The sequence below is a fragment of the Saccopteryx bilineata genome, chromosome 9 (genome assembly GCF_036850765.1).
Source record: "Saccopteryx bilineata isolate mSacBil1 chromosome 9, mSacBil1_pri_phased_curated, whole genome shotgun sequence".
NCBI lineage: Eukaryota > Metazoa > Chordata > Mammalia > Chiroptera > Emballonuridae > Saccopteryx > Saccopteryx bilineata.
Genome location: NC_089498.1, coordinates 44,976,279 through 45,001,475, shown reverse-complemented (window position 1 = coordinate 45,001,475; position 25,197 = coordinate 44,976,279). Strand labels below are relative to the sequence as shown.

At 47.4% G+C, this 25,197-nt stretch overlaps 1 protein-coding gene across 4 annotated transcripts in view; it reads right to left on the bottom strand.

Moving 5' to 3' along the window:
* ACTN4 (actinin alpha 4) overlaps positions 1-25,197 on the bottom strand; it is an 82,957-nt gene that overhangs the window by 29,960 nt on the left and 27,800 nt on the right. The window lies entirely within an intron of this gene.

The following is a 25,197-nucleotide window of genomic DNA, read 5'->3' as shown; positions in this document are numbered from 1 at the left end:
GTCAGCATGGCTGTTGGGGCTTCCAGCAAAAGGGCTGGGCCATAGCCTTGACCCCAGGACAACACAACCACTATGGGCCCGGCCCTGAGCTCCACCCTCTATATACACTGTTTCTAATCTTCACAATGAGCCAGGCAGGTCAATTTAAGGAAACTAAGGCTCAGGGTAGTTAACAACCACCTAAATGAAAAGTAGCAGAGCAGAGATTAGAATGTAGTCTGCTACCCTTAGAGCAAGTGCCCTCTCCACAACACCCTGAGTGAGCCAGGCATATGTAGCAGACAGAGGTGCCACAGCCTGTGGTCTGCTAGTGTAGTCACATAAACCTACCTGAGCACCAGACCCGAGTGTAAAATCAAGAGGCAGGGGGCCCTTGAACTTATGTTCTCTTGGACAGACACTGCCAGCCCCAGCTGGCACTGCCCCCATGCCCCCCCCTCAGGTAGAAGCTTGGGCAGCAATTTCCCCATTTATGGCACAGAAATGAACTGGGACAGGAAAGCTGTTGGAAAAGAAAAGCCTCCTATAAATTCAAGGTTTCCTCAAGTCAGTCTCCCAGGGAGATTTGGGTGGCCCAACAGCAAGCATCTCCCCTGAAGTCCAGGAGCACAAATCCTCTGACCCTGTGCACATCCCCACAGTTTACTTCCCTATAGGCCAGACGCCCTCTATTTTCTGGGGAACATTCCACACCCCGCCCTTCCTAATTTTAAGATCAATGTAGCTTACAGGGAGCAAGGCCTCCCACCCTCCCAGAGTCAGACAACCATTTCTGAGGATCACTGGGCATGAGGATGCTGGAAAATGAAAGGGCATTTTCAGGCAGAGGGCCATAGATAAGCCCAAATCCCAAACCAGCACAGAGAACACCCAAGTACAGGGCACTGTATTTGGTGGTAAACAGCCACTCGGCCTCCTTCTGGCTGGAGAATGTTATCAGACATCAGCACCAGGGAAGCACGTCACATCAGTTAAGGCGGACATGCCCAGACTCCTTCTGGGGAAACTGGCCCACTCAGCGTCCTGCAGCAGGGTGTGGGAAAAGCCACGCACTTGTTTCTCACAGGAGCCCCTGCACCCCTCATTCTGCAGGGGTCAGTGTGCACACAGGCAGACAGCCAGGAACGTGCAAGAGCAGCATACTCCAAGCCCTGGCTAAACAGAGGTCACGGGGGGTAGGGGACAGGCAAGAGGCTGGCTCTCAAAGAGCTCTGGCCAAGCACCATGTGTTTTGATGACTGTCACCAGTCCTGTTCATTCAGAGACTCAATACAGGGCAAAGTTTGTATTTTTTGCCTAATTAACACTCTGCACTACAGTGGGGACAAGAAATTTCCTTCCAAAACCAAGCAGGAAAGGGTGAAGGGCATGGGACAAACTGTTGGTGGCCCAGGGTTCCCCCACCTGCCTCTTGACAACATGAAGAGTTCCTCAGCCTAAGGGACAGAGACCTCCTTCCTGCACCAAGCTGTCCCTTTTGCTTTGCTCCTGCCTTTACTTAGTAGCCTTCTTCTCTCCCCTCCCTCAAATCAGCCTGAAGGGCAGCTTCTCCAGGGCATCTGCACTGACTTGCTTGCCCTGACCCAATTCTGACCTGGACGTCCCCTCCTCTGTGCAGATCCCATCACACCATCCTCTCTGGTCTCTTAACAATAATGCCTTGTTTTCTGTCTCCCACAACCATAAACTACTTTGAGCTCCAGCCACCAAGCAGGTTCTCATTAAGGAACATATTAATTCGCCTTCCCTACCTCACTCCCCACACTTCCCCTATACACTTCTTGAATTCAGGCAAACCAGGACTAGAATGCTGGTTACCCCACTCATATGGACAAGTCACCCAACCTTCCTCACATCTGCTTCTTCTGTAATGTGGTAATGAAGACGGCCCAGGTCATGGCCAGTGTGAAGATTCAAGGTGACAATGACTGTAAACCACAGAGCAGGTGTCCTATAAATAACATCACTGTGTCTCCCCTAATCTCCTCCTCCATGGAAATACTGCCTGCCTCCTCCAGAGTACTTTTTCTGTACCCTTCCAGCCCACAGCCTTCAGCCTCCTTCAGTTGTTCTGGGTCTTACTGGAGGATTTGTGCACATGTGCATACTCCCAAGAGGTAGGAATTACCTCTCTCGTCTCATGTATCATTATAATGCCCAAAGCACAGCTGGTCTCAGCGGTGGGCTGCAAGTAAATGTGGAATTTGGCTGCCCTCTAAAGACGAGGGTGGCAGCAAGCTGGACTAGGACAAGAAGTGGCAGGGGATGCTGACCCTCTGATTATGCATGTGCCTGAAAGATGCTATTAGACGGCAAAGTGGCAGACACATCCCAGAGCTGAGGATGCAAGAATGCAGTTCCCAGAGGGTGAGCCCCCTTGGTGTTCTGCTGCTGCTGGGGCCGAGATCTAGGTTCCTGGTCTGCAAGCATGCTCCGGCACGTATTCAAATGGCACCCCACTGTGTCAGCTTGCACTGGTTATGCCTGCATGCTATGAAGGCACAGGTCTGGGTTTCAATGCCAGCTCCTCAGCTTACTTGTTCTGTGTTTCCAATCAAGTGACTTGACCTATTACACCTGAGTTTCCTTCTCTATAGGATACACTTACCAGGATCTACCTCCTATAGTTACTATAAGAATTAAATTGAGGGCAGGATGCTTTAAAGCTTAAGTGAGAGAGAGGCATATAGTTTCTGACACAGTGCTGGCATAAAGTGCCAGATGAACTGTGTGTGGGCACACATCTGCATTGCTGCTTCCCTTTTTGCAAAAGCCTTTACCCTACCCCATGGTTTGGCATGGAAATGAGATTCCAGGAGACCTTCTCAAGATGGCACCCACTCCAACTGTGGAGGCTGTGAACAAATCTCACCTTATTAGGTTCAGACTGTCCATCTTCACAAGGTCACTGTACTACTACTCATCCTCCAAACACAAGTCCCACCCTCTGCACCTCTGCTCAAAGACTCTGGGAAGTAAACAAGAGCTCTGGCTTGGGGCTCACACAGCCCTGAATTCAAATCTTGCCTCTGCCATTGAGGCAACTTGCCAACCAGGTAACCTTAGGCAAGCAATGAGACTCAGCTTCCTTGTTGATGAAACAAAGACAATAATCTCTTCATTTAAATCAAGATTAGACAAAAAAATGCAAGTAAACCACGTAGGACTGTGCCTGGCACAAATTAAGTACTCAGTGTTATACATATGTCAAGAAAGAGCTATTTTTAACTAAGTGGTAACTCTGCCATGTAATCCTGTCTCCCTGGCCAGAAGTAGGCAAAGTTCCAAGCAGAACACTGAGCAGATGCTTGGGGAGAATATGCATTCCCAGGCCTAGGTGGTGATGAGGAAGAACTCACTCCTGAACCTGACATACATGAAATGGAAACTTCACCAACAGGCCTCCCACCCTCACTGTGTGCCCTGCTTGGCCCTGTTTTCTCCTCCTGAAAGATGAGGGGCATCTACTGACACCAGAGGCTCCCGGAGTCTTGAGCTCTGGGCAAGAAGAACATGACTTCATGAGGCCAATCTCAGGGAATCTCAGATGGCTACTTCTCCATGCAGTGTGGCTGGTGAGTAGGAGCTGGAATGGGCCATTAACAGTTCATAGCTTTTTCTAGCTGGTTACAAAAATAACATTCTGCTTATATACTCCTCTCCCTACCCAGTTTAGGCTAAGACGTTTGAGGAAGAAAGTGTGGAGAGGTGGTTTCTATAGATGGAGGTCTCATGTACCCACTGTACCCCCTCTGCTATGCAAAATTCTCAATCCGCTGACAGGTCCCACCTGCTCCCAGTGCCCCAGGCCATTGTGGAGTTGGTACACATCCATTTCCTCAATAAGCATTTACTGAATGTTAACCCAGGGCCAAGCCCTGTCTGGGGTACATAGTGAGCCAAAGCAGACACAAACTGCACTCTATGGAGCTCCTAGTCTGACAAGGGAGAGCATCTCATTAATCCATCAAATACTTAACTACAGAAGGAAAAGTGATAATAGTAATAATAGCAGATGTTTCTATAGAGCTAAGTGCCGGGCACTGTTCTAGGCACTTTATCATGTTATCAGCAGTTTCTCTCATCCTCAGAACTATCTCCTGAGGTCAGTGCTATTATCATCACATTTTACAAACAAGGAAACTGAAGGTCTAAGAGGTGATGTGACTTGCCCCACAGGTAGTTACATACCTAGAAAGTTCCAGAGCTGAATTTAAAGCCAGGTACTGAGTGAGCTCTAGAGCAGCGGTTCTCAACCTGTGGGTCGCGACCCCGGCGGGGGTCGAACGACCAAAACACAGGGGTCACCTAAAGCCATCGGAAATATACAGGTTGAGAACCGCTGCTCTAGAGGCTATGCTCTGAGGTATTATGTTACACCTGTCCTCCTCCCTCTCACCCCTGGAAAGGGGGCTGAAGAGAGGGTTCCATGTACTGGGTGGGGGACAACTCCTGACCTAGTGACAGGGGAAGACGTGGGAAGTTTCCCTAAGGTGATTCTCCAACTCTGATCCTACTGAGAATGAGTTAAGTCACATAAAAATAAGGGAGATAATAGGAACAACATATGCAAATAGCAGGTTGGAGAGAAGAGTGAGGGGAGTAAGATGTATCAGGAGGCAGATGGGGCCTTCAAAAGGGTCATGCTGGCTGCTGCTGCATGAGGATTGAGCTGAAGGGGCAAGGGTCAGTGTGGGATGACCACAAAAGAGGGTAGAGAGGTCTGAGAGAAACTTGTCAGGAGGAGGAAGGCAGAGCAGTCATGTGAGAAATGCCAGCTCAAGGTGTCGATTTCATTTGGGAGGGCCCAACAGTACTAGCCTCTGTTGGGAGGAGGAAAAGACAAAAAGCACTGAGCTCATCTGGATTTCTTGTCAAGGGTCATTTTCCAGGGGCAGCGCTGACTAGGGGGTGGCTATGTCCCCAGCGCCTCACCTAAGAGGCACTCAATGCATTTGACTAGCTGACAAATCCTGACTTGGAATCTCTATTAAGTACTTGCCATAGGAGGAAACAAAACAGAGTTTACATTCTGATGGGGAGAGGACATGCTATAGGTCAGTAGTGCCCAACCTTTTTTGGGCCACAAACGGGTTTAATGTCAGAAAATATTTTCATGGACCGGCCTTTAGGGTGGGACGGATAAATGTATCATGTGACCGAGACAAGCGTCAAGAATGAGTCTTAGATGTAATAGAGGGAATCTGGTCATTTTTTTTTTTATTTTTTTTTTTTATTCATTTTTAGAGAGGAGAGGGAGAGACAGAGGAGAGACAGAGAGAGAGAAAGGGGGAGGAGCTGGAAGCATCAACTCCCATATGTGCCTTGACCAGGCAAGCCCAGGGTTTCGAACCGGCGACCTCAGCATTTACAGGTCGACGCCTTATCCACTGCGCCACCACAGGTCAGGCGGAATCTGGTCATTTTTAAAAAATAAAACATCAAGGCCCTGGCCAGTTGGCTCAGTGGTAAAGCGTTGGCCTGGTGTGCAGGAGTCCCGGGTTCGGTTCCCGGCCAGGGCACACAGGAGAAGCACCCATCTGCTTCTCCACCCCTCCCCCTCTCCTTCCTCTCTGTCTCTCTCTTCCCCTCCCGCAGCCGAGGCTCCATTGGAGCAAAGTTGGCCCGGGCACTGAGTATGGCTCTATGGCCTCCGCCTCAGGTGCTAGAATGGCTCTGGTTGCAACAGAGCAATGCCCCAGATGGGCAGAGCATGCCCCCTGGTGGGCATGCCGGGTGGATCCCAGTCGGGTGCATGTGGGAGTCTGTCTGACTGCCTCCCCGTTTCCAACTTCAGAAAAATACAAAAAAAATAATAATAAAACATCGTTCAGACTTAAATATAAATAAAACGGAAATAATGTAAGTTATTTATTCTTTCTCTGCGGACCGGTACCAAATGGCCCACGGACCACTACCGGTCCATGGCCGGGGGTTGGGGACCACTGCTATAGGTAACTATGCATAGCAGCAGTAACTACTATACTGCTCACTGCTACTTCTTCCTATTTACACAATAACTCTTTAAAACCTCCAACCCTCGATCATGTGAGATCATGAACATTTTAAGATGAGGAAACTGAGGCAGAGAGTGGTTAAGTGACTTGTCTAGGGCCACACAGCTGATCAGAACAAACATGTGGCAGTCACTTATTCTACAATGTTTCAAGACTAATGCCAGGTACCAGCTGGCCAAAGCAGAGCCAGAAGAACCAAGTCAACAAAGGCTCCAGTCCCCAAGCTGGAAACAAGCTCACTAAGCCAGGCAGGCAGGCAGGGCTGTGCCTCCAAACACAAGCCTGCTTCTTAAAGGGTGGCCCGGGCCCAGTATGAGGCAGGCACAATGCCAGTGGTGGCTGCTCCCAGTCTGTCCCTGTCGTCCTGTGAAGGGAGCTTGCACCCAGCCCTTGACCTATCTAGGGAGGAAGGAAGGATGTGGACTTGTCTTTGAGAACACACGTGAACAAAACCACAAAGGGCCTCCCAAGCTTGCCTCTGCACCCTGGCAGCCTGTTAGAGATTCCTCTCTGGTTTCTAAAATAGCACAGGGGGAGAGGGAGGGGTATAAAAAGAAAGAGGAGACTGTTGGTTCATTTGGGACCCACTGTCACCACTCCTTGTGCAGAGAGAGGCTCCATGGTGCAACCAGGAAAGCAGGCTTCAGAAGGGCCCCAGAGCTGTTTCTGCTTTGTCACTCTGTATGCAGGGGGAGAAAGAGGCGGCCTGGTATGGGTGGTCATAAAGTCCTTCCTCTGTCATAGGGACTCCTCCCAGCAGCCAGGATGTGGGGTGGCTGGGTAAATGAATGATAGATATTGTTTAGGAGGTGACCTAAGCAGCCAGGAATGTGGCAGCAGTGGGCTTTAATGAGCCATTCATTTATGACTCCCTCTCCGAACCCAAAGAGGTAAACCCTCTCTATGCTGGGGCAGTCCCTGAATAAGAAACAAACATCTGAAAGACACTGGCAACCCAGTGGTGTTCCAGTGAGCAGAAGCATAAAAAGTGCAAGAAGGATCCTGGTGGGACACAGACGACCCAGTTAAAAAGTTTTTCTTCCCAACAACTTACTTCTGCAAAACATCTTCCTGGTACTGAAGAGGGTGGTGGAAGCTAGAATTCCACTAAGCCCAGAATAAAGGGAGTCTTGCAGTCTGGACCCATAAACAGAAGCCCCAGCCCAGCCCCTAGGCTGAGGTGAGTGCTGACTTTGATTATTAGCAACGGGGAGCTCCTGGAGCAGCGTGAGAAGCTGCACTATTCCTGCCTGCCCAGCAGAAGCTCACATGTGGTTTCTGTGAACGCCACGCCTGACAAGACTATGAAAACCGGTTTGCTGCCCCATACTGCACACCTCTGCTCTCCGCTGTGTATACCATGGACCACCAGCTGTAACAGTGCTTTCAGGGTCCAAAGGCTAAGCCTTCTGGAATCTGGGTTCCCAGCAGCCCAGGCAAAAAGACGACTGCCCAGGCACTATCTGCAGGGATCCGTCCAGGGTATCTGTGAAGCTTCTGGAATGGTCTTGAGATGGTAGATGTAAGCACTTTTTTGAAGATCCACTGCCTTTTCTAGATCCAAAGGAGAAAAAACCTGGGACAAGGTTGAAGGACAAAAAAGGAGCTAGTCATAATGACACGGCCACAATTTAGGTGGGTGCAGCCAACAGGAGACTCAGCCAGCCCCACCAGCATAGGTACTGCCTGCAGCACAAAGACACAATGGGCTGCCCATCTAGGACCCAACTCCATATCTAGACAGGGGCAGAGCAGCCATGCTGTGTGTGCCTGTCCCATGACGACATAAGCTCATTTGAAAGCAATTATAGGGAATATGGAATGCTTTTGTGCCGGCCTCATGTTGCCTTATTCGGAGTTTTCTCAGCCTACATGAAAAAACCTCTGACTTCCCACTTGGAGGAGAGGTATAAATACTGAGGAGTGGAACAGTGAACATTCCAAAGGTCCTGCGTGTCCATCCAAAAACCAACGCTCCCCCCCCCCCGCCCCCACCCAGTAGCCAATATTCCCACTTCAGCCAATTCCCTGTGAAGTGCCAGAAAGAGTGCATGTTGTTGTAACAAGCCGATTTTGGAGTGCAGCCTTCCTCACAAGGAACACTGGTTTAAGATTTTCTTCTAGTTCTTCCTCATCATTCAGGACTTCCCTCAGATGTTATCATCCCAGGAAGCTTTCCATGACTAGACAATCTCCACCATGCAATCACTTTACTTTGTTTTGTCTTATTCACTATATTTATTTATTACTATCAGAAATGATGTTCTTTGTTCACAACCAGTCTTACTCCCAAAGTGTAACATAAGTCCATGAAAGTGGGGTTCTTTTTTGCTATAGGACCCACTGACTTGCAGATAGTATGTGCTCAGTAAATCCTAGAATAAAATAGTGCTGGGGCTTCTCATGTCCACTTATTTATGACCTTATGGTTTCTAATCCCATTTTGTGCTGGTGACGGTCCCTACTTAGGGATAAAACTGCTTGCTTTCAAGAGTTCACAAAAATAATTCTGTAGCTGTAGTTATTCCAAAAACAAGTGAGGGAAGACACTGCTCCCCGTGCTTCTACTCCAATGGAAAAGGAGCCCTCAGCAGTCCTGTTTACTCAGGCACCTGAAGCCCCTGGACCAGCAGATGCTTTGGTACAAGGGCTGAGCCCAGACAGTAGGTAGCAGTTGGTGGGCTAGCAAAAGGCTGAGGAGAGAATAATATGACAGTGTTTCAGAGCAAGGGCTCTTGGATCTTTTTTTTTTTTTTTGTATTTTTCTGAAGCTAGAAACGGGGAGACAGTCAGACAGACTCCCGCATGCGCCCGACCGGGATCCACCCGGCACGCCCACCAGGGGAGGACGCTCTGCTGCGACCAGAGCCACTCTAGCGCCTGGGGCAGAGGCCAAGGAGCCATCCCCAGCGCCCGGGCCATCTTTGCTCCAATGGAGCCTTGGCTGCAGGAGGGGAAGAGAGAGACAGAGAGGAAGGACAGGGGAAGGGGTGGAGAAGCAGATGGGCGCTTCTCCTGTGTGCCCTGGCCGGAAATCGAACCCGGGACTTCTGCACGCCAGGCCGACGCTCTACCACTGAGCCAACCGACCAGGGCCAAGGGCTCTTGGATCTTAAACAAGGGTTCAAATCCTTGCTTCACCATTTATTGTACATGGCCTCAGAAAATAAATTTCACCTATCTAAGCTTCAGTTTCCTCCTTTGTAAAATGAGCAATCAACAGAATATATAGAAAGCAATGTATACAAGTCTAGCAGAAAGTGAGTCATCAGTAGATACTGTAGTTAATTACTATATTATACCTGGCAGGAAGGTTACCGTCCTCAGAATTAGCACTGCAGTTGAAGCGAAACCCCTCTAAGATTTGACAAGTTGCTAGCTGCACCTTGGTGGCTGACACAAAGCGATCTCCCCTCAAAACTCCCCTCTCCCTTTGACCATCCAACTACCAAATAAGTAATATCATTATCAAACCTGGTTCTTCTTGCTTCCAGAGATCCTTTCAATCCAGAGAATCAATACTTTTTAAAAAATATTTTAATAATTTTTTAAAGACTTTATTCCATTTTTCTTTGGGGGAGAGGGAAGAATAGAGAGAGAGAAAGAAAGAGAGAGAGAGAGAGAAGGGGGAGAGCAGGAAGCATCAACTTCCATATGTGCCTTGACCAGGCAAGCCCAGGGTTTGGAATCAGCGACCACAGTATTCCAGGTCGACGCTTTACCCTACTGCACCACCACAGTTCAGGCAAGAATCAATACTTTTTTTTTTTTTTTGTATTTTTCTGAAGCTGGAAATGGGGAGAGACAGTCAGACAGACTCCTGCATGCGCCCGACCGGGATCTACCCGGCACGCTCACCAGGGGCGACGCTCTGCCCACCAGGGGGCGATGCTCTGCCCCTCCGGGGCATCGCTCTGCAGCAACCAGAGCCACTCTAGCACCTGGGGCAGAGGCCAAGGAGCCATCCCCAGCGCCCGGGCCATCTTTGCTCCAATGGAGCCTTGGCTGCAGGAGGGGAAGAGAGAGACAGAGAGGAAGGGGGGGGGGGTGGAGAAGCAAATGGGCACTTCTCCTATGTGCCCTGGCCGGGAATCGAACCCGGGTCCCCCGCACGCCAGGTCGACGCTCTACCACTGAGCCAACTGGCCAGGGCCTAATAAAAAAAAAATAATGTTAAAAATATAAAACATTCTCATGTATTACAATCCATTCATTTCCTACCGCTCATATTCATGGTTGCAGGTGGCTGGAGCCAATCACAGCTATCCTCCGGGACACCACCAAATTTTAATTGGATAATTCATAATGTACACGGGTCGTTGTATGGCTCTCACGGAATTACATTTTAAAATATGTGGCGTTCATGGTGCACTCAGCCAAAAAGTTTCCCGACCCCTGCACTAATCTATTTGTCCCTATGAATCTGCATATTCTGGATATTTTATATAAATGAAATCATATAGTACGTGGCATTTGTAATTGGCTTCTTTCATTCAGCATGTATCCAAGGCTCATCCATGTTGTAGCATATGTCAGTACTTCATTCCTTTTTACCTGAATAATAATTGTACAGATGTATCACATTTTATTATCCATTCATAAATTAATGGACATTAGGATTATTCTACTTTTTTTTATTATACACCTTTGCTATTATGAATAGTGCTGCTACAAACATTCACATACAAGTTTTTGTGTGGACATGTTTCCAGTTCTCTTAGGTTTAATGAGCAGAGTTGCTGGGTCATATGGTTAACTGTTTTAATCATTTGAGGAACTACAAAATGTATGCCAAAGAGGCTGTCCCGTTTTACATCACCACCAGCAATGTATTAAGGTTCCAATTTCTCCAATTCCTCACCAACACTTATTTATTATTTTTGAGAGAGACAGACAGACATGAAGGGAAAGAAATGAGAAGCATCAGTTCTTTGTTGCAACATCTTATTTGTTCATTGATTGCTTTCTCATATATGCCTTGGCTGGGGGGCTTCAGTCGAACCAGTGACCCCTTGCTTAAGCCAGCAACCTGGAACTCAAGCCAGCGACCTTGGGCTTCAAGCCAGCAACCCTGCGCTCAAGCCAGATGAGCCCACGCTCAAGCTGGAGTCCTCGGGATTTTGAACCTGACTCCTCTCTGCATCCCAGGTTGACGCTTTATCCACTGCGCCACCGCCTGGTCAGGCTATTTTTTATTTTAGCGAGAGAGGAAGGGAGAGAGACAAATGGGAACACAGACCCTGTTACTGTATACACCCTGACTTGGAATCGAACCAGCAAGCTCTGTGCTTTGGGATGATGCTCTAATCCAGTGGTAGTCAACCTGGCCCCTACCGCCCACTAGTGGGTGTTCCAGCTTTCATGGTGGGTGGTAGCAGAGCAACCAAAGTATAAATAAAAAGATTTAACTATAGTAAGTTGTTTTATAAAGATTTATTCTGCCAAACTTAGCAAAAAACCAACATAAAGTACTTGGTAAGTAATTATTATTATATGCTTTAACTTGCTGTAACTCTGCTTTATAAATTTTATAAAGTTACTTCCCTACTTTATAAATCACCATTACTGTGGAACCGGTAGGCGGTTAGAAAATTTTACTACTAACAGAGATACAAAAGTGGGCGGTAGGTATAAAAAGGTTGACTACCTCTGCTCTAATCAATGGAGCCATCCGGCCAGAGCCCAACACTTTTTATCATGACTTTCTGATTATAGTCATCCTAGTAGGTATGAAGTAGTATCTCATTGTGGTTTCAATTTGTATTTCCCTAACAACTAAATGATGTTAAACATCTTTTCACATGCTTATTGACCATCTGTGTATCTTCTTTGAAAAATTCTAGCCCTTTGTCCATTTTTTTCACTGGGTCACTTATCTTTTCATTATTGCATTATAGGAGTTCTTTATATATTCTGTACACTAGATCCTATCAACTATATGATTTGCTTAATGTCTCCAATTCTGAGGGTTGTCTTTTCATTTTCTTAATAGTGTCACTTGAAGCAAAAATGTTTTTAATTTTAACTACTTTTCTTTGGGTTGCTTATGCTTTTGGTGTTAAGCCACTGTCTAATACAAGGTGGCGAAGATCTACACCCGTGTTTTCTTCTAAATTTTATGGTTTTAGGTCTTACATTTATGTCTTTGATCCAGCTGGAGTTTTTGTATATGGTGTGAAGTAGAGATCCAGCTTCTCTCTTTGCATGTGGTTATCTGGTTCTCTCACTATTTACTAAAAAGACTACTCTTTCCCCATTGAATGTTTTTCATTCTTATTGAAAATCAATTGACAAATTTATGGGATCTTGGGGCTTCTTAAAATGCCCAAACTTCACCCCAGGCCAAATGAATCAGATTTCCTGAAAGTGGATCCTGAAATAATATTTTACAAAATTTACCAGGAGAACCATCACTTTAACTCATTCTATAAATGAGCGATCTGAGGCACATGAAGAACCAGGGAGCACTTGCCATTGATTTTGTTAGACTGGACTCGACTCCTGGAGTTAAAAGAAACCCCAGAAAAGCAAGGGCAAGGGAGTCCAAGGTAGTGAGGTGCTCTGGTCTAATCTTGTCTCAACCAACCATCCAACTCAAAGCTACTGAGATCACATGCCACATAACTAGGAGGCAGACTGTTCAGCTCTCAAAGGAGAGCTTTCCAGAAGTCAGAGATGGAAGAGGTCTACCCTGAAATAACTACCTATAAAAGAGAAAACTTCCACTCCCAAAAGGCAGTTTTTAAATTAGGGCAGCAGCAGAGGCTGGGGACCTGCCCTCTGCCTCCTCTGCCCCCATCTGGCATCTTGGTGTGAAATGATCAGGTTCAAAGCTACAAAAACCCCATTTACTTTCGATGGCTTACAGCTGAGCTCAGGTTTCAGGGTGGGAGGAGAGATGAAAGATTGTCTAGTTTAAACTCTGATCCTTCAAAGATACCCAAGTGAGCCAATTCTGGCCTTGAGACTGGGTGGCTTGGGATCCTAACAGGTGCCTAAGAGGGTCTAATCTCTAGAATATTGTAGCCTAGACAAATCTGCCCACAAACTTGCTCATCTAATGAACAGGCATTTGGGGATAAAAAAGTCAAAAGTGGCACTGATGGGACTCTTCAGGCAAGTGCTACTTCTGCCCTGAGCTATAAAACTGAGAGGTACAAAGAATGCTGCAGGCAGAGCCATCTGAAGATGGGGCAAATACTCCCATTGCTCCCTCTGTTCACCTAGCAGACAGCTAGTTTTCTGCTGAAATTTACATGATACATAAATTGGGCCAATGATGCCAGGCTGAGGAGTGAGTCCCGACAGTGGTACAGGTTTCACATTTGACAACTGAAACTCCTACTTGCTGATCTTTGTCCTGTTTTGGGATGTTTTCATTCAAACGTCCGCCTGTCTGGTCAGAAGCCTTCTCCTGCCCCAGTGAAAGTGAAAAGGGGTGTCTGGGGTGGGCGCCATGGCTAAAGTGGAGCGGGTTAGTCTGGAAATCTGTGCTCTTGACACACTGGGGGAAACTGGAGCCTGGGGCGAGCTCACAGACATGCCCTTGTTTCACATATACTCTGGCCTACTGGCTTCCCACTGTCAGAACCTGGATGTAAGACAATCCCTTTGAGAAGCAGGGTGAGTTTGGAGGCCGAGGGAATATAGGGCATTTATCTGCATGATCAATTCCTCTCATCTCTTAGTAGACCAGCATTGGCAGGAGGCCCACAGAGATGCAGTGTGCTTGTCAGACTGCCCGTCCTTTGCTGAGGCTCAATGCAGCTCCTCTTTGGGACTGGCAACAAGCAGGGGTTCAGTGAGTAATGCAGGAAGGAGTGAATGAACCCATCAGCCAATCTGGAAGGTGCCTCAGACCAGAAATTCTTGGCTTAAAGTCTAAAGTTTGGAGTTAGCCAAGTAGTAACTGGTGGCATTCAGTTATTCACTCTTACCCTCAGCCTCGTGTAAGCAGGCACTGGCTCTACTTCCCGGCATGGCGCTAGGATGGTACTGGGAACACAGTTTTTGTAGTTTAAGAAATCATTCTGGCCTGACCAGGCGGTGGCACAGTGGATAGAGCATCAGACTGGGATGTGGAAAGACCCAGGTTTGAGACCCCGAGGTCACCAGCTTGAGCGTGGACTCATCTGGTTTGAGCAAAGCCCACCAGCTTGGACCCAAGGTCACTGGCTTGAGCAAGGGGTTACTCGGTTTGCTATAGCCCCCCAGTCAAGGCACATATGAGAAAGCAATCAATAAATAACTAAGGTCTCACAACAGAATACTGATGATTGATGCTTCTCATCTCTCTCCGTTCCTGTCTGTCTGTCCTTATCTATCCCTCTCTCTCGGACTCTGTAAAAAAAAAGGGGGGGGGAGGGGAGAAATCATTCTGGGCCCTGGCTGGTTGGATCAGCGGTAGAGTGTCAGCCCGGCGTGTGGAGGTCCCGGGTTCGATTCCCAGCCAGGGAACACAAGAGAAGTGCCCATCTGCTTCTCCACCTATCCCCCTCTCTTTTCTATCTCTCTCTTTCCCTCCCGCAGCCAAGGCTCCATTGGAGCAAAGTTGGCCTGGGCACTGAGGACGGCTCTATGGCCTCTGCCTCAGGCACTAGAATGGCCTAGAATGGCTCGGATTGCAGTGAAGCAACGCCCCAGAGGGGCTGAGCATCACCCCCTGGTGGGCATGTCAGGTGGATCCCAGTTGGGCACATGCAGGAGTCTCTCTGTCTGCCTCCCTCCACTTCTCACTTCAGAAAAATACAAAAAAAAAAAAAGATTACTCTGGGCTCTGGCCAGTTGCTCAGTGGCTAGAGCATCAGCCTGGCATATGGATGTCCTGGGTTCGATTCCCGGTCAGGGCATACAAGAGAAGCAACCATCTGCTTCCTTCTTCCTTCCTCTCCCCCTTCTCTCCCTCTTCCCCTCCCACAGCTAGTGGTTCAGTTGGTTTGAGCGTCAGCCCCAGGTACTAAAGGATAGCTCTGTTGATCCGAGTGTGAGCCTCAGGTACTTAAAAAAAAAATAGCTTGCTTGATTCGAGCATCGGCCCCAGACAGGGGTTGCCGGGTAGATCCTGGTTGGGGCGCATGTGGCCATCTGTCTCACTATCTCCCCTCCTCTCACTTAAAAAACTAAAATAAGAATAAAGAAATCATTCCGGTTTGATTTAGCACAGTGGATAAAACGTAGAGCTGGGAAGTTGAGGTCTCAGGTTCAAAACCCTGAGGTCAGCCTGACCTGTGGTGGTGTAGTGGATAAAATGTTGATCTGAAAGACTGAGGTCGCTGGTTCAAAACCCTGGCCTTGCGTGGTCAAGGCACATATGGAATTGGTGCTTTTTGCTCCTCCCCCTTCTCTTTCTCTTTCTCTCTCTCTCTCCTCCTTAAAATGAATAAATCTCTCTCTCTTTTTTTTTTACAGAGACAGAGAGAGTCAGAGATAGATAGGGACAGAGAGGAACGGAGAGAGATGAGAAGCATGAATCATCAGTTTTTCGTTGCAACAACTTAGTTGTTCATTGATTGTTTTCTCATATGTGCCTTGACCGTGGGGCTACAGCAGACCGAGTAACCCCTTGCTTGAGCCAGCGACCTTGGGTCCAAGCTGGTGAGCTCTGCTCCAACCAGATGAGCCCGCGCTCAAGCTAGCAACCTCGGAGTCTCAAACCTGGGTGTAGACAGACTCCCACATGCGTCCGACCAGGATCCACCTGGCATGCCCACCAGGGGGTGATGCTCCGCCCATCCAGGGCGTGCTCTGTTGCGACCAGAGCCACTCTAGCACCTGGGGCAGAGGCCATGGAGCCATCCTCAGCACCCAGCCATCTTTGCTCCAATGGAGCCTCGGCTGCGGGAGGGGAAGAGAGAGACAGAGAAGGAGAGGGGGAGGGGTGGAGAAGCAGATGGGCGCTTCTCCTGTGTGCCCTGGCCGGGAATTGAACCCAGGACTCCTGCACGCCAGGCCAACACTCCACCACTGAGCAAACTGGCCAGAGCTGAGTTTTTTCTTTGTCATATTTACTCTATCTTATACCCCCTCAGACACGAGAGGGACAATATTAACAGTATCTTGGAAGGACTTCATTTTTAAAAATTTTTCTTTATTGATTTTAGAGAGAAGAGAGAAAAAAAATCAATCTGTTGTTCCACTTATTTATGCATTCATTGATATATATACTGCTCACAAAAATTAGGGGATATTTCAAAACAAATAAGTGACAAAAAAAGTATTTTTTAAATTAAACAAGAACATCAGAAAACCAAATGACAAGTCAAAGGAAGTTGTTCGACTATGTAAATGAGATGCAACACCAACTTTATTTCATTGGTGAAAATACACTATATAAAAGGCTGAAAGTGCCTGACTTGTGGTGGCGCGGTGGATGGGGCATTGACTGGGAACGCTGAGGTTGCCGGTTCGAGGCCCTGGGCTTGCCCGGTCAAGGCACATACAACGAGCAATCAATGAATAACTAAAGTGGAGCAACTATGACTTGATACTTCTTGTTCTCTCCTCTCCTCTCTCTGTAAAATCAATCAGTAAAATTAAAAAAAAAAAAAAGAAAGAAACTAAGGCAACCAAGAATTTATAAAAAAAAAAAAAAAAAAAAAGGCTGAAAGTACTGGAGCACATTCCATGATCCAGACCTGATCCCTGAATTTTTGTGAGCAGTGTATTTTTTTTAAGAGAGAGAGACAGAGAGACAGCAACATCAAGCTGTTTCTGTATGTGCCCTGACCGGGAATTAAACTGGCAACCTCTGTGCTTTGAGACAATGCTCCAACCAACTGAGCTATCCAGCCAGGGCTCAATTTTTTATTTATTATTATGTATTCTTTATTTTTTGGAGACGGAGAGAGGAAGGGAGAGAAAGGGGAGAAGGAAGGGAAGCATTCATTTGTTGTTCCACTCAGTCGTGCATTCATTCATTGGTTGTTTTCTGTGTGTGCCCTGACTGGGGATCAAATCTGCACCTTGTTGTTTCGGGATGATGCTCTAACCGAAACAGCCAGGGCCCACTGGTTGATTCTTATATGTGCCCTGACCAGGGATCCAACCTGCAATTTAGGTGTATTGGGACAACACTCGAAACCAGCAGTTCTCAACCTGTGGGTCGCGACCCCGGTGGGGGTCGAACGACCAAAACACAGGGGTCGCCTAAAGCCATCGGAAAATACATAGAACCGCTGCTCTAAACCAACTGAGCTACCTGGCCAGGGCTCTTGGGAGAATTTTTAAAAAGCAAAACCAAAATAAGGTTCTATAGCCAAAGGGTAATTATAGGACTGGGAGGAACCAGTAAAGAGAGACTGAAACCTCTGACTCATAACTGCTCCATTAAAAATGGTGAAACCGTTTGCCCTGGCAGAGTGACAGGCTAGACTCTCACCCTGGCTCGCCCCACCTACATGCCATCCTGAGGCTGGTACTAAGGCCTGGCCAAACCACACCACAGTCATAAGGGGAGGCTGTCTTAAAAACATTGTGATGTCACAGGAGAAGGGGCCCCCCGCCACTTTCTGGGATAGACTTGACTCCTGGCTCTGTAACAATAAAAAAGTATCTGGCTCGATGGGGGGTGGGGGGAGATATTGTAATGGGATGCCATCACGAAGCTATGGGTTGTTTTCCAGGGAGGGACTCAGTATACCAGCTCAATATGCTCTATTAAAGCTATTAAGGGGCTGAGCTTTAAATGGAGACAGCAAGAAGTGCTTTTATAATTGGGTGGGGTGTACGGCTTACTCTAATATAATTGTACAAATGACTCACATTTATTGAGCACTTTCTGTGTACCAGGATTTGTTCTGAGTGCTCTGCACTTTACAGATAAGGCTCCAAATGCTGAAGCAATCTGCCCATGGTCACACAGCTAAAAGATGTCAGCTGAAACCCACCTCATCTCCCAGCCTCAAGTCTAGCCAAGATTGCTTTCTGTTCCTGTTTCTCACCTTGTCAGGCCCCATGTGAGGTACCTCACATAGTTTCTATCATTTGGTCCACTCTATGGGAGACATAAAACCAAGTGCTGTCCAGGAGGCCCTTCACCAATTCCATCCACCACAAGCTCAGCAGGTCTAGTGCTAAGCTACAGAGTGAGTCATGGAAGAGGGAGGGCAAGTCAGGTGACCCATTGAGAATCAGAGCTATGCTGAGGTATCCTGGTTACCTTGACATTCCTGTGATTCTGCCAAGGCAAAAAAGTAACCTGAGGAGTTTCCCTTATAAGGGCATGACAGATTTCGACACCACAATGTGTTAACTAATCCTGCATCAAATCCGTTCAAGTTTGCACAGAAGATAAAGGTGCTCTGAAAGTATAGGAAATAATTATTTATTGTGGGCCAATAACCGGTGACTCATAAAGGTGCAGCCCAACTGCCATTGTGTGCCTTAAGAGGTGGGGAAAGTTAGTGGTTATATCACTCTCCTCCCCACACATGGAAGGAGAGGAGGCCTGGCTTCTCTTCACAGGGCCAGGCTCAGGGTAAGGCTGGAGTAGAACAGCAAGTCCTGTTGGGGTTCAGAGAGCCCCGACCACCTGCTTTCTCTCCAAAAGAGAGGCAGAGTAGTACTGCTTTCCATTTCTCTTTCTCAGCCTTGCAGGCCAGCAGGTCTACGTGCCCTGACACACTGCCTAAGAACCAAAGAAGCTTCACAGGATTCCAGAGTCATCCCAGCCTGGGCCCAAAGTGCTGGCATCACACACCTTCTCCTAGGTAGCCCCCAATCCTCCCAAAGGGCAAGACTCACTGCTCTGAGCCTTTCCCAAACTTCATTCATTCATCCCAGTTTTAAAATGCATTGAGTATCTAACACATGCTGCCTAGTATTCTAAGCACTGATATTAAATGGATAAACATTTCTGCCCTTGTGAAGCTTACATTCTAGTAGAGGAGACAATGCTTAAGAAAGGAAAATATTAGCCTGGCCTCTGGTAGCACAGTGGATAAAATTTTCACCTGGAATGCTGAAGTCGCTGGTTCAAAACCCCAGACTTGCCCAGTCAAAGCACATATGAAAAGCAACTACTATGGCCTGACCAGGTGGTGGCACAGTGGATCGAGCATCAGACTGGAACATGGAGGACCCAGGTTTGAAACCCCGAGGTCACCAGCTTGAGCGCAGGTTCACCAGCTTGAGCGTGGGGTTGCTGGCTTGAACCCAAGGTCACTGGCTTAAGCAAGGAGTCACTTGCTCTGCTGTAGCCCCCCAGTCAAGGCAAACGTGGGAAAGCAATCAGTGAATAACTAATTGATGCTTCTCATCTCTCTGCCTTCCTGTTTGTCCCTATCTGTCCCTCTCTCTATCACACACAAAAAAGCAACTATCAGTTGATGCTTCCCGCTCACCACCACCCCGCTTCTTTCTCCCTTCTCGCTAAAATTAATAAAATCTTTTAAAAAAAAAGGTATTAGACAGTGATGGTGCAATAAAACAGGATAATGTAGCAAAGAGTAACTAGCGGAGGGGGACAGCTGGGTAGGCAATCAAGTTTAGCCAGTCAAAGATGACCTGTCTATGAGATGAAATCTGAGCCTGAAGAAACAGTCAACCAATTGACATGTATGTAGGAGAAAGATCATTCCAGGGGCCTAAAGAGTAATAGGGTTGATTCATATTGTATCTTATAGGCCATGGAGGAGGGAATGACCAACAGGAAGCCTTTGGAGGTTCTCACAGGGGTAGTAATATGACCAGTTTATGGTGTGGGAAGATATCCCTGGAGGCCACATGGATGGCAAGGCACTAAAGATGAAGAGAACTCTGAAGGTGAGCTGCTAGGACTTGCTGTCCTTTGTCAAAACCCCTACACACATGCGGAACCAGAAGGCCCCATAGCACAAAGATGCACCCAAGAGGTACATTCAGGACCCCGCCCCATTTTCTTCAGAAACACAGTCCTGAGGGTGAACCACAACAGACTTCACAAAGGGCACTCCAAGGGCAACTTCCACTTCCGTCAGCAGAGAAATGGAAGTTATACCAAGGAAAGATTTTCTAACAGTGTTCCCGAAAGAGCTCTGCCTTGAGTGGTACAAGGGGTAAAGGTAGGTGCCTCCTCCTCAAATTTAACCTCTGCAGCTCTTTTTTTGATCTGTTTCATAATATGGCAGACCTACATGAGACTGAACTTGAAAAACAGTTGTGCTGTGGAAAAATATCATTTAAAATCTTAAATCCTCCATGCTAAATTGATCTTAAATGGTTGTGGCCCCTTTCAACAGTAGCCTCTACATCCCACCACACTGAGGGAAGGACAGGGTTCTGTCAGGCCAAACTATGAAAAGGGAAAGAGCAGTTTCTGGTTGCACTGAAGTGAAATGCCATCCCTCTCTCCCCACTAAATCCTTTGATCCTCTCTGCTCTGTGGGTGGCAGGCAGCTAGAGGAAGGGAGACAGCACATGTGCGGCTGTTCCGGTCTGAGATGGCTGAGGCCTGCTCCCTTCTGTAAGGTGGAACAACAAACAAAGGGAAGATAAGAAGGTCTGTATCTCAAAATTCCCCCAGGGTCTGGCCTGCTCCTACACATGGAACCTCACAGGAAAAGCCAGAGAAAGGCAACCTGAATTCATGGTAGAACTGCCCAAAGTAGGCACCCATTCTCCCCAGCGGAAGCAAACCTTTGCCATTGCCATTAGTTTCTAACTTCCACAGCATCCTCTTTTCTTGGACAATAAAACAAAGAAAAAAGGAAGAACTAAAGGCAGTGGGAATAAGAAAGCCTCAGTTTATATAACTAAACATCTACTAAGGTGAAACTGGCCTTTGTGTAGTTATCTTCCCATCTCGTGGGGAAGCTGAGCTTCAGGACAAGTAAAGGAGTCACAACCAAGAGACTGGGGAGACCCACAGAATCTGCCAGTCCTCCCCAGAAGAGTGTATGGTCCAGTTGGAGAGGGACACTGGTGAGCCAGTCCCTGCTGAGCAGTGTGAGCTGAGGACAGCAGAGGTCAGGTGACACCTGATCCAGGCTGTGAAAGAAGAGCATTATTCTGATAGAGGTGACCTGGGAAGAAGGTCATTCTACACAGTGGGAACATCAAAAGCAAAAAACACAAATATGCAGATGTTTGGAGAGCCCTAAAGGGAGGTGTCAGGAGATGGATGGTATCAGTTGAGGTCAGAAGGTAGATAGACCAAAGAACTCAGATTTGTTCTCTGCGTAGTAGTGTGTGTGTGTGTGTGTGGGGGGGGGGGGTAGGTTTCTCAGAGTGACCAAGACTCTCTAAGTCTTGGAGAGAAAATGTTCATGGAGACACCAAGGTCAACTAGGAGACTGGAGTGAAGTCAGTTAGGAGGCCACTTTGGAAGACCTGAACACGAAGACGATGATAATGATGGTGGTGGTGGTGATGGTGATGATGATGGTGGTGGTGGGAGCCAACAGCACACTTCCTGTGTTCCAAGCACAGTAAAAGGGCACACAAGTACTAACACACTTAAGTTTCACCACAGCCCCTGGAGGCAGATGTTATCCCCACAGAGTGGTTAAGGCATTTCCCCAGTCACACAGATCAAGGGAGTAAGAGGCAGCACTGTGGTTTATACCCAGGCTGTCTGAACTTACAATCTGCACTTTTAAGCACCCACTATGTATGTGGTCCTGATTTAGGACAACAGTAGTAACAAAGGAAAGGAGAAAGGTTAGGATTCCAAGAGATATTTGAGAGAAAAAAAATATGTAAAACTTGGTCCCTATTACAGTGTGAGGCCTCAAAAGATGATTTCAAGATTTTGGACTTGGGTGATTTATGGATAGGAAAATTTCAAACCTGGGTATGGAGAACCCAGCGACTGGAAAAGGAGTTTGGTTGGAGACATGCCAAAAATGAAGCGCTACACAACCAGCAAGCATTCAGAAACTGAAGTCTAAAACTCAGCAGGAAGGTCATTTGTTCACACACCTTCATTCAGTCACCCACGCAAACATTTCCTGAACTTCTCCTACGGTCACACATGCTAGGTGCTGGTGCTAGTGCTAGGGATAGAGGAAGAAATAAGACAAGGTTACTCCATGAATGACCTCCCAGTCTAAGAGAGGAAAGAGACATGTTAGTAAACACCTGCTCTAGTGATAAGTGCATCAGGACTAGAGACATGGGAGTTATCCACAGAGATGTGAGGCTTATGGTCAGGGGTGGGTGGGCTGGTAAAATACTCCAGGGAAAAGAACACTGTGGAATACCTACATTTAAGAGGTGAGGAGAGGGAAAGAAGGAATGAGAAGGAACAATCAGAGAAACAGCAAGAAGGTCATGTAAGAAAATGGTCAGAAACATCAAGTATAACTGCGAGACTGTATCAAAAACATGTACGTCTATATCTATTAGAGAGTCATACTGAAGCACTTATTGGTGATGTCTGGGGTTGTCTTTAAAATACTCTGAGAGCCTGACCTGTGGTGGCGCAGTGGATAAAGCGTCAACCTGGAAACGCTGAGGTTGCCGGTTCAAAACCCTGGGCTTGCCTGGTCAAGGCACATATGGGAGTTGATGCTTCTTGCTCCTCCCCTTCTCTCTCTCTCTCTCTCTCTCTCTCTCCCCCCTCTCTCTATAAAAAAATCTTAAAATACTCTGAGAGGGGAGTGTGCTGGGAGAAGCTGATGAAACAAGTTTGGCAGAATGCTGGTAACCACTGATGCTAGGTGATGGGTACATAAAGATTCTACTTTTACATATGTTCACTTGTATTTGATTTTTTTAAAGGACCATGCATTGTGGAGAGGTTGAGAAGAGAGGGTAGGGACCACTGTCGGTATTTCCAGCACTAATAAAGCATCTAGCACACAGGATATGCCAAGTACATCGTCTGACTAGGTGGTGCTGTGCATACACGCTCAGGAATGGAATTCTCTAGAGATCTTTGAGAGCGCAGACTCAGGGGAGCTGTAGGGGCTGAGAAGTTATGTGGGAAGTGAGGAAATGAAATCAGTGAGCAGCAGGCCAATATCCAAGCACGTTTCTTTTTCCCAGGATAGAACCTACCTTATGGGCCATTCAGCCCCACTCTATTTTCCTACAAGAGACAGACTCAACTGTTCCCACCCCCTCTCCAGCTTCAAATTCCCACCAAGTTCCCTGTGTTCCCCTCCTCTTATTATCCAGTAAAGGCTCCTGAGGCAAACAGCCCTTTTCAAAGGCATATCGGAGCACACCTTACTATCGTCAAACGAACAAGCCATCTCATTCTCGCTTTTCTCCTCTCCTGCAGAACAAAGTTGCATTTAAAAGGAAAAACAGTCTCAGGTTTTGTCTCCCAAACAGAGAGGAGGTCCCAGGGGCAGGGACTCAGAACATAGAGTGGCTGATTCCCCAGCACCGCTCATGCCGACAGTGAAGGAGGTGTGGAGGGACAGGGCAGACAAAGCCCAAGGCCAAGCCCAACAGCAGAGACAGGGCAGCGTGTCATTCTGGGTCCCATGGCCTGGAGAGCGCTGAGGAGCTATCGAATTCTGCTCCACCACACTGTGTAGCCTCTATTTTTCTCTAGAGTTTCCACGGTACTAACTTCTCTGCCAATGCCCCACAAATAAATAACAATGGCCACCAAAGATAGCCCAGACTGCTTCCTTTCCTGGTATTGCAGTCTCTAGGCTCAGCTCAGGACAGGGAGATGAGTGGGCTGCCCCAGAACTCAGTACCACAGTCAGCTGGGTTTCAGGAAGGTGGCCAGACCACAGGGCTATGTTTTTATGCTTTTAGCTATCCCTAGAAACAAAACATTTCATTGTCTCTTACTATATAAGTTAATTTGACCTACAGGTACCAATTTCTGTATAAAAAAGTTTAAAAAAATAAAAATAAAAAAGGTCTAGCCACACATATCGTTTTGAGGGCAGAAGCCTTCTCTTGTCTCCGTCACCCTGGTGTCCCTGCTGACTAGACCCATGCCTAGCACACAACTGGACACCTAGCTTGGTAACTGCACAAAATAGGATCAATTCTGTACTAACAATGTCCCATGTCTCCAGGCGACAGAGACATCTCCCCTTCCTTCCCCACTTGAAAGGCATCCCGTCTGTGTGTCACAACTGGCAGGCACTGATACTGAACTCTTCAAGGACAGCTGGCTGCCTCAAAGTGTCCAGGTGAGTACTTCTTACGATCTTCCAGAGCACGCAGCTTAGTGTGCGCCCGCTTTTAGATGAGACTCAACTAGCTTACAGAGAGAGGTAACTGGACCTGGAAAGTGAAAGTACCCTTTTTCTCAGAGCAAGGACTATGTCGATCAATCTCTACCTCTGACACCAAGCAGAAGTACTGTCCCATGGGAGGCACTCAAATAAATGAAAGGACAAATAGGTGGCAGGTCCATTCTATTTGCCTGACTGGCTACTGACCACTCATTCAATAAATATATATTGAGCACCTGTATTTGCTCGACATCATCCGCATGCTACAGACAGAGCAATGGAAGAAACAGAGTCAGTGTCTGCTGTCATGGCATTCAGTCTCATTTGGGGATAGAGTGGAGAGAGGAAAGGATGGTTAGAAGTAAAAAGAAAAGTGGAGATAATAGGCATGCCACTAAAAGAGAGATAGAATCTAGGCCAAAGGGGTCAGGCCTGGCTCCCCTACAAATAGAGTATAAACTCACACCTAAAGTGGAGATTTGGAGGGGCGAGGAGGTTCCACAGATAGGAAAGAGCATGGAATCAAGGCAGCTGGTGTGCCTGAAGTACAGTGATACAATGAAGTGGGGAGAGAGGAAGCTGGAGAGAACAGATCCTGCAGGGCCCAGTGGACTTCCAAATTTGATCCCGGGGAAAAGAATTCTGATCAAGATTTCAAGCAGGCCTGACCAGGTGGTGGCGCAGTAGATACAGCATCGGACTGGGGTGCCGAAGACCCAGGTTCGAGACCCCGAGGTCGCCAGCTTGAGCGCGGGCTCCTCTCGTTTGAGCAAAAGCTCACCAGCTTGGACCCAAGGTCGCTGGCTCGAGCAAGGGGTTACTCGGTCTGCTGAAGGCCCGCAGTCAAGGCACATATGAGAAAGCAATCAATGAACAACTAAGGTGTCACAATGAGCAATGAAAAACTAATGATTCATGCTTCTCATCTCTCTGTTCCTGTCTGTCCCTGTCTATCCCTCTCTCTGACTCTCTCTCTGTCTCTGTTAAAAAATAAATAAATAAATAAAAAAGACTTCAAGCAGGACATTATCTGGCTCCCTTGCAGAGAATGGATT